Source organism: Callospermophilus lateralis, chromosome X (assembly GCF_048772815.1).
Source record: "Callospermophilus lateralis isolate mCalLat2 chromosome X, mCalLat2.hap1, whole genome shotgun sequence".
In the NCBI taxonomy this organism is placed as follows: Eukaryota; Metazoa; Chordata; class Mammalia; order Rodentia; family Sciuridae; genus Callospermophilus; species Callospermophilus lateralis.
Genome location: NC_135325.1, coordinates 36783464 through 36793939, shown reverse-complemented (window position 1 = coordinate 36793939; position 10476 = coordinate 36783464). Strand labels below are relative to the sequence as shown.

The following is a 10476-nucleotide window of genomic DNA, read 5'->3' as shown; positions in this document are numbered from 1 at the left end:
ATAATAGATATCAAGAATGAAATAAGAGTTGTGTGGGGAGGAGGGATGGGATGAGCCAAAAAAATGAAATAAGAAACATCACCTTTTTACATTTTTTACACTACAAGTGTAAAGAGGATTACAGAAAATGCAACAAATAACCCAAGTGCTCATAAAATCTATAATTTAGACCTGGACAAAATCTTGGAAGAATGAGATACCAAAAAAAAAGAGATAAAACAAGAAAAAATATATATTATAGTGATTAAAGAAAATTATTTATAATTTAAAGACCCCCTAAAAAGAAAGTACAGGCCCATATGGTTTCACATGAGAATATAAGCAAATATTTAAACAATTAATATTGCTTTTATACAATCTCTTACAGATAACATAATAGGAACACTTCCAAGCTAATTTTATGAGCCAACTATTTCCTTTTAAGATCAGGGATAAGACAAGAATGCCTGCTCTAGCCAGATTGCTATAAATTCAGCAAAGTTGCAGGATATGTAATCAACTGACAAAAATCAGCTGCATTTTTTTATACAATAGCAATAGACAATTCAAAAAAGAAATTAAGAAAACAATTCCATTTACCATATGATCAAAAAGAAGTAAAATACTTAGGAACAGACCTAACCAAGGAGATGAAAGAAAACTAAAAAAAATTGCTAAAAAAAGACATAAACAAATGGAAAGATTTTTGTGTTTGTGGAATAAAGTCAATACTAATTATTGATAGGATGTTAATATTACTCAGAGTGATTTATAGATTCAATATAATCCCAATAGCATTTTTCCAGAAATAGAAAAAATATATAAATTACATGTAGAATTTCAAGGGACCCTGAATAGCCAAAACAATTTGGAAAAGAAGAACAAAGATGGAAACTCACCTTGTCTGATTTCAAAATTTATTACAAAGCTATAGTAATCAAAACAGTGTGGTAGGGGTGATGGTTACAGTTCAGTGGTAAAGCTCTTGACTAGCATATGTGAGGCATTGGGTTTGATCCTCAGCACCACATAAAAATGAATAAATAAAGGTTCAAAAAATACAATAACATTTAAAAAAAACGGTGTGGTACTGGCATAAAGATAGACATGGAAACTAATGAAATAGAATGGAGAGTCTGAGACAAATCTTCACATACATGGCTAAATGAACTTTAACAAATATGCTAAGATTGTTCACTGGAAAAAAGATAGTTTCTTCAATAAATGGTGTTGGGAAAACTGGATATCCATATGCAAATAAGTGAAATTGGACCCTTATAATATACCATAAACGAAAATCAACTCAAATGTACTTAAGGGTAACACCCAAAAGTATAAAACTCCTAGAAGAAAATATAGTAGAAAAGTTTCATGGCATTGAGTTCAGCAATGAATTTTTGGTTATGACACTAAAAGTACAGGTAACAAAATCAAGGATAGAAAAATGGCACTACATCAAATGTAAACACTTTCGTGCAACAAAGGACAAACTAAACAGTGAAAAGAAAACTCATAGGGCTGGGGATGTGGCTCAAGCGGTAGCCTGCTCGCCTGGCATGCGTGCAGCCCGGGTTCAATCCTCAGCATCACATACAAACAAAGATGTTGTGTCCGCTGGAAAAATAAATATTAAAAAGTTCTCTCTCTCTCTCTCTCTCTCTCTCTCTCTCTCTCTCTCTCAAAAAATTAAAAAAAAAGAAAACTCATAGAATGCAAGAAGCTATTTGCAAGTCATATATCTAATAAGGGATTTATAAACAAAAGACATAAATCCCATAACTTGCCCTATTCTTCCTGCTCTTCAGAGCTTGTCTTTTCTTACTTTTTAATTTTCAGGACTCAGATTCACTGCCATGTCTTCTTAAGAAGGGAAGCTCTTCATGGGAGGGCTCACCCTCAATACTGATGATGAGCAGGTCCTGAAGACCTTTGGGCCTGTTTCTGAGGTGGTTGTTGTCAAGGACCGGGAGGCCCAGTGATCCCAGGCTTTTGGCTTCATCACCATCACCAACCCAGAACATGCCTCAGATGCCATGAAAGCCATGAATGGAGAGTCCCTGGATGGTCGCCAGATCCATGTGGACCATCCAGGCACATCTGCCCGTGGCACCAGAGACCATGGTCCAGCTATTCTAGAGGTGGTGGGGACCAGGGGTATGGGAATGGCAGGTATGACAGATGACCTGGAGGATATGAATATGGATAGTCCCGAGACTACTGTGGCAGGAGCCAGGGTGGCTAAAACCACTACTCAGGAGGAAATTACTGAGACAATTATGGCAACTAAGCTGAGGCATGCACACGTAAAGTAGATACACAAGGAATAACACTTCTCATCCAGGATTGTCCTTCCATGTCGCTGTACTTATAAAGATTTTTGGAGCTGCATTGAAATATCTGTTTTAGTACATCAACTTCTATTTTGAATTGAGCTCCCAAGGTAAGCTTGTTAAAGACTTTTTAAAAAGCTCCATATAATTTTTTTCTCATTTAAAGACAAATTCAGGGACATTTATTGAGCCCAGGTATTTCTCCTTTTACTAGGTTTTTAGTTTGGGTTCTCAATATCATTGCTTCTGGCAAAAAAAAAAAAATGTTTGACCCAACTAATTTTTTAAAGCTAAAGTGGGGATATTTTTTAACCAGTATACAATGTTTATCATGACTAGAAAGCAATTTCCAAATGTACCTATAAGCAATCTGTGTCCAGAATGTGATACTTTTGCTTAAATTTCAAGATCACCACCCTGATGATACAGACAAGCTTCTTAAAAATGTTTGTAAAGGGGCTGGGGTTGTGGCTCAGCAATAGAGTGCTCACCTAGCATATGTGAGGCCATGGGTTTAATCCTCAGCACCACATATAAATAAATAGATCAAATAAAGGTAAAAAAAATTGTTTGTGAATGTCATTATTTTTAAAGTGGAAGAAAAAAATGTTCTTTTGTGACTTATATAATGTTTAGGATATCCTTCACAGAACTGACTGAAAATATGAAACCTGTGCGTGCGTGCGCACACACACACACACACACACACACACACATTCTCATAAAAACCAGACAACACACAAAAAGAATCAATTATCCTAATTTAAAAAGTGAGCAAAGGACTGGAAAGGACATTTCTACAAAAATGTTATACAAATGTCCAACAAGTATTTTGAAAGATGCTCAATCTGGGAATGCAAATAAAAACCAGAATGTAATATCGCCTCAATTACATTACGATGCAAAACAATAACAATAACAAAAGGAAATAACAAGTGCTGTTGAAGATGAGGAAAAATTGGAACTCTTGTACACTGCTGGTGTGATTGTAAAATGGTACAACTACTGTGGAAAACAGTATCACTGCTCCTCAAAAAATTAAAAATAAAATTACCATGTGATTCAGAATTCTCACTCCTGGTTATATATCCAAAAGAATTCAAATCGGGGTCTCAAAAAGATATTTGCATATCCATGTTCATTGTAGCACTATTTGCAATAGTTAAGAGATTGAAGAAACTCAAATGTGAGTGACAGATAAATGGATAAAAATATGGTACATTCATAAAATAGAGTATTGTGCAGCCTTAAAAATATGATGGACTGGGGCTGGGGATGTGGCTCAAGTGGTAGCGCACTCGCCTGGCATGCGCGGGGCACTGGGTTCGATCCTCAGCACCACATACAAACAAAGATGTTGTGTCCACCAAAAACTGAAAAATAAGTATTAAAAAAATTCTCTCTTCCTCTCTTCTCTCTCTCTCTCTCTCTCTCTCTCTCTCTCTCTCTCTCGTTCTCTCTTTAAAAAAAATATGATGGATTGATATTCTGCTTTTAAAACAATAACTACTATTTAACTTTTAAAAAGATGAAAATCACACTACTTAATAACATGGATGAACCTGGAGGACATTGTGCTAAGTGAAAAAATCCAGTTCCTTGAAGATAAATAGTGTAAAAAACAACTTATATGAGGTATCTAGAATGTCAAAGTTCATAAATACACAAAATAAATTGTTTCCATGGACTAGAGAAGGGGAAAATGGAGAGTTGCTTATTGGATATAGAATTTCAGTTTTGCAAATGGACAGGTTCTATAGACAGGTTGCACAATAAAGTGGATATATTAGCGCCATTGAACTGTTAAAAATAGTGAAGATGCTAAAATTTATGTCATGTGCATTTTGTTATAATAAAAAACTCACAAAAAGGCTAAAAGAAAAAAAATCATACAATCATATCTACTGATGTTAAATAAAGTGTGACAAAATTCAACAACAATTAATAGTAAATCTCTCAGCAAACTAGGAATAGAGCAACACTTCCTCAACTTCATAAAGAGCATCCATAAAACACCTATAGTTAAGGTCATACTTAAAATGTGGAAATTCAGAAGTATTTCCACTTTATTAACAATATGCAAAGTAATCTGTTCTCATTATTCTCATTTAACACAGTACTGGAAATTCTAGCTAGTGCAATAAGAACCCCCCCAAAAAAAAGACACCAAAAAAAAAGTTCAGATTGGAAATGAAGAAACAAAACTGACCTTATTTGCAGATAATCTGATTGTCCAGAGGAAAAAAATCATAGGATTCTGCAAAAAAGAAAGTCACATGGAACTAATAAGTGACTTTAGCAAGCTCATCCTTAAATTTTTATTTATTTATTTATCTATTTGTTTGTTTGTTTGTTTGTTTGTTTATTTATTTATTTTGATACCAGGGATTGAACCCAGGGGCACTTAACCACTGAGCCCATTTAGTTTTATTTAGAGACAGGGTCTTACAACATTGCCTATGGCCTCACTAAGTTGCTGAGGCTGGCTTTGAACTTGTGATCCTCCTGCTTCAGCCTCCTGAGCCACTGGAATTACAGGCCTGCACCACCATAACTTATTAACTTTAGCAAGTTCATGAGATATAAATTCAATACACAAAAATCAATCACTCGTCTATTTACTAACAAGTATGTGGAAATGGGAATTAAAAATAATACCATTTACAGTTATTTCAAAGAAAAGGTCTAAACTAACAAAATACATATAATAGCTGCATGCTAAAAATGCTGATGAAGAAATATGAGGCCTAAATAAATGAGGAAGCAGGCCATGCTCATAGAGTGGAAGTAATAACACTGTAAAGATGCACATTTCCCCCAAATGATCCATGAGTGCAGTGCAACTAATGCCAAAGTCTAGGCAGAATTTTTTTTGTAGACATAGACCAATTTAAATTTAAATTTATATGAATATACTAATTATATGGATATACCAATGTGTATAATGGTCCCCTTTTCTCTGTATCCTTGTGATCACAAATTATCATTGGTCTTGATAACAGCCATTTGAGTAGGCATGATTATGATTTTAATTTGCATTTCCCTGATGTTTTATAATGTTGAACTTTTTAAATTGAAAACAATATGGATACTCCTCAAAAAATTAAAAATAGAACTATCATATGATCTAGCAATCCAACCTTTGAATATATTTACAAAGGAATGAAATCAGAATATCTCAGGGAGGTCTGCATTCCCATGTTCATTACAGCACTATTCACAATCACTCAGGTCAACCTACATGCCTATTAAAAGATGAATGGGTAAAGAAAATGTGATATGTATACTCAATTGAATACTATTCAATACTACTTAAAAATAAGGAAATCCAGTCATTTGCAGCAACATGTATGAACTTCAATGATACTATGATAAGTGAAATAAATCAGGCACAGAAAGACAAACACTGCATGATCTCACTTATATATGGAATCTTCAAACTCATAGAAACAGTCAGAATAGTGATTGCCAGAGGTTGAGTGTGTGGTAGGGGGGTAGGATGGGGAGATGTTGGTCAAAAAGTGCAAAGTTTCAGTTAGGCAGAATAAATAATTTCTGGTGATCCAGGCAGAATAAATAATTTCTGGTGATCTAATATATAGCATGGTGCTATCTAGTATACTAGATTGTATACTTGAAATTGGCTGAGAGCATAACTTAAATTTTTTCACCACACACACACACACACACACACACACACAAACACACAAACAATATGAGCAAATGGATATATAAATTAGGTTATGACAATCATTTCTCAATGTATCCATATATCAAAACATTGTGTAGTACGTAGCAAATATATAAAATTCTTATTTGTCAATTTTTATACCTCAATAAAGCTGGAAAGAAAAGAATGATGGAAGGTTAAAAAAAAGTTGTAAAATCAGTATAGTGATCAATAGAGATTGGGAAGCCAGTGCAGGGGGCAACAAATTAAGGGAGGTTGGATTTGATCAGTGCATGCTGTATTCATGTGTGGAAATATCAAACTAAACCTCGTTAGTTTGTGCAATTAAGACATGTTGATCAAATTTTAAAAAACATTTTTATTAAAAGAATGAGTTGATCCTCAAATTATAAAGTAGTGATAAAATATCTTTTTAGATGAAACTAAATTTTTATTTTTATTTTGAAAAGAATGATTTTTAATTAAAAGCTTATGTGTTTATATAAATTAGATCATATATCATAAAAAAATGATGGAAATAGAAAGTTATCTCTGTACAACAAACATGGTAGTCATTGAATGGGGAAGAACCATCAATGGATACTAAAACTAGTGGGTGAAAAAATTGGCATCATATGCATGGCTAGGGTCGCAGGAAGAGAGTCTAAGCTCTTTAGGCTCATCTTTGCGGTTTTTCTTCAATCTGATCCCAACCTACACTTGTTCATCTGGTCCCTTTTGGCCCTCCAGTTTAATCTGTCCATATCCTTCACTTGAACCTCTCTACACAAAACCAAAGTTATTTAATTACCTATGTATATGAGTCTTTTGCAGCTTGGTGCTATGGCAGAGACAGATAAAGTTGAAGCCAAGCCCCAAATTCAAAGGCCATCAAAGTCCTTCCCTGTTCTCATCCTACTGCCTCACCTCCACTAGGACATTCAACTAACCATTCAGGGAACTTCCCAGGATTCTGCTAAACACATTATTTTGAAGATATAGGGACTCATAAGGTGTCTTGTCCTGAAAGTACAGAGATAGTGGCCAAAAATCGTCATATGACCCCAGCACAGCAGCAAAGATGGCTGGGAAATATAGGAGAGTGCATAGAAATTCAGTTTTTACAAAATATTTTATTTCCTCATCTACATTTATGGATGAATACTAGCATTCAGAGAGAAGATACTTGCTTAATGTCACATCATTGAAAAAAAAGGTGGAATTGGAATCTAGGACTCTCTTTTTCTTGCCAATGTAAATAAAACAAATTTATTAGAAAGATGTCAGACGCTCTTAGAATTGGAGAAAGACCAAAGAAAGTAACTTGAGAACTGAATAGGAACAAAACACAGACCGGAACAGTCTGATCAGGATGCTGCCCTGGGGGCAAAATCACAAACCCTGTTTTTTACTCTTGTGTCAATCATTTAAGTTTCAAAGTCCAAGGAGAGAGCATGTGATTGACTAAGAGTAGGTTGCATGCCTGCCCTTTGGCAATTTCAGGGGGAATAATCTGATTTACTCTGTTTCAATAGGAGTAGACAAACATCCGGGCTTGCCATCCCACAAAGGTTAAGTATTGGCTTTCTATTAATGCATAACAAATGACCACAAACCCAGTGGCTAAAACAACATCCATTTATTACCTTCTAGTTAGTGTAGGTCAGGCATGGCTTAGTTGGGTTCTCTTTTCAGGCAAGACTGAAATCAATGGGTTGGTAGGGCTGCATTCCTCTCTGGGGCCTTTGGAGAAGAATCTATTTCCAATTTAACTAAAATTATTGTAACTTCTGTCCCTGCAGCTATAGATCTGAGGTCCTGGTTTCTTTGTTGGTTATCAACTGGAGGCATCTCTTATGTCACAGAGGCTACCCATATTTTTTGCTTTCTATCTAGCTCCCTCCATCTCCAAATTCAGGAATGGAAAAATTCCGTGCATAAAATTTATCTCACTCTTCAAACATCTCTTGCCAAGAAAACTAGAAGCCCCTATAAAGTCTCACTTGATCTGAGGTCCTGGTTTCTTTGTTGGTTATCAACTGGAGGCATCTCTTATCTCACAGAGGCTACCCATATTCTTTGCCTTCTACCCATATTCTATCTAAATCCCTCCATCTCCAAATTCAGGAATGGAAAAATTCCATGCATAAAATCTATCTCACTCTTCAAACATTTCTTGCCAAGAAAACTAGAAGCCCCTATAAAGTCTCACTTGACTAGAAAGGCCCACCGAGGATGATCTCCCTATTCTAAGCAATATCTTTCTTCATTATTTCACTCTACCCCTCTCTCTCCCCTCCACACTCCACACAAACACACACACAAACACAGAGTTTTAAATATTTTGAAAGTTACTAAGACATTCTCTTACAGAAAACAGTGTATCAAAATAAGACCACTAACATTGACACAACATTGGTATTTTATCTAAAGCCCTTATTCATATTTTACCAATTGTACAAGTCACAACAGAATTTTGTGAACAGGGAAGCAACAGAATCAATCTAGTCTGGGGTATGAACAGAGTGGAAGCCTGCTCTTTTACTGCTGAAGCCTGCAGTAAGTTGCAGTACAGAGGGATCTAAGGGGTCTTCCACAGGCATTAGGCTCCTTTGCAAGCCCCTGGTTGCAATGATGCATGTTCCTCCTTTTTCAGTTTCCCTAGAACTCCATAGTGTCTTACATGCCTCTGGTTTTGCTGAACTGTATTGTCCTCTTAAATAAACTTTTCCTGGATCTGATCACCTAAAGCAGTGACCCAGGACTCTTTTACCTCTTCTGTATCTAGCATAGCTTGGAGGATCTACAAAGTTCCATCAGTCTTGCATAGATTAAAACACCATCTCATAGGCCACAAAAGTTGAGGGAGGCCACAGAGGAGAGTGCAGATAACTTGGATAGTTCAGGGCAGAACTGGATGTTCTACTCACATCTCTTAAACCTGTCATCTTACCACATATTACGTAGCTCATCTGAATTCTCCTCCATACAGGCAGATACAATCTGCACACAGTATGGAGTTGGGGTATGGGTGGTGATAGGAGGGTAGGAATGACATTTCAGAAAAGACTTGTCCTCACTTTGGTCGCTTACAGATACATGGTTTGTTATTTTCTGAGGCTACCTGAATGTGGAAGATATGAAAACACACTGAGAGAAGCCTGAGGCAAGTGGGGGACTCCACATTCAAGCCTGCTGTGGACACAGCATGTGGAGAAAGCACCCTCTCCCACAGAAAGGCTGCCCCAATCCCAGATTTCAGCTGCTTCATGTCACCAGGAAGAAAACCCCAGAAATACAGGAACCACAGCACAGATCTGAGTCACCAGTTGCAAGACTAGGACACTCCATGCTGAAAAGGCCTCAGGCTGATTCTCCCAAGCCTTTCAGAGAAGAGCATCAGGACCTAGACCTGGCTGAAAAAAAGGGAGTCTAGCAGTGAAGACAAGAAACAGGGGAGGGACTAGGGTCATATACTGACTTCTGTCTCATTTCTGTTAAGCAAGGGCCTTTATAGAATTCAAATATCATCTGAAAGCCTGAGAAAGCTCTGAACACTCTCTCTACCCATTACTGAGCTTTTTACAATGGGTCAACTTGCCTGTGCTCATTTCCTATGCCAGAAGCTCTTGCCTATGCCCTTGTCTGCATGCCCAGATACCACCAAGCTCTTAAGGAAGTTGTGGTCTAGGCATAATTTCATTCTCAGTGGGAGAGCCTTGCTTCCAGCACAGACCTTCAGTAATCAAGCCAGGTCGCTGTTCAGTCACAGTAAAAGGCTGTCTAACTTTGGAGCTTTGTCTTCCTTAATCCTTGTTCTCTATACAACAAAGGCTCCTCTTTCTCCCTGCAGGAAAGAGGCCATTGTAAGTCCTCCTTCACTGTCCATAAAACCCTGTCTCTATGATAAAGCCTGGTTCTGTGGGGGTGAGGAATGATGAGGGTTTCCTAGAGGGATAGGCTAACTGGGCTGCATTCCCAGAGATGGGAGGAGGCCTAGACAATGTGGCTATGGGTATATTTTCTTCCTGATTTTGGCACGTGGCTCCTACTGTTCTTACTCCTACTCCTATCTCCATCCTTGGAGATATTTCACTTCCCACATGGACAGTATAACCAACTTACTGATTCATCTCTACCCTTCAACTCCCACTCTGAACCTTGTCATTACCTGGAGTTCTCCCTCATTTCTTTTCTCTCAATATCACTCCAGGACATGTAACAGTATATCTACACGTTTTTGAGATATTTACTGAATAAACTACACTATTCTTGGATCTCTTGTGTGCACTATGGTTCCTTCCTTTTGGTTCCCAATCCATTAGCTGGATCCTCCCACATTTCAAAGGTGAAAGCTGATCCACCCTTCAGGTTAGAGCTGATGTCCTCTCACATTAAATGTTGATCTCTCCCTGAATATAAAAAAAAAAAAAAACAGAAAAAAGAAAACAGAGCACATCAAATTCACTTTGCAATTTCAATGTTTATTTCTGATAC

The 10476-nt window shown here is 36.9% G+C and overlaps 1 pseudogene; it reads left to right on the top strand.

Annotated features, from left to right (window-relative positions):
* The first annotated feature begins 1832 nt into the window (after positions 1-1832).
* Positions 1833-2266, top strand: LOC143639214 (RNA-binding protein 3 pseudogene; annotated as a pseudogene).
* The last annotated feature ends 8210 nt before the right edge of the window (positions 2267-10476 follow it).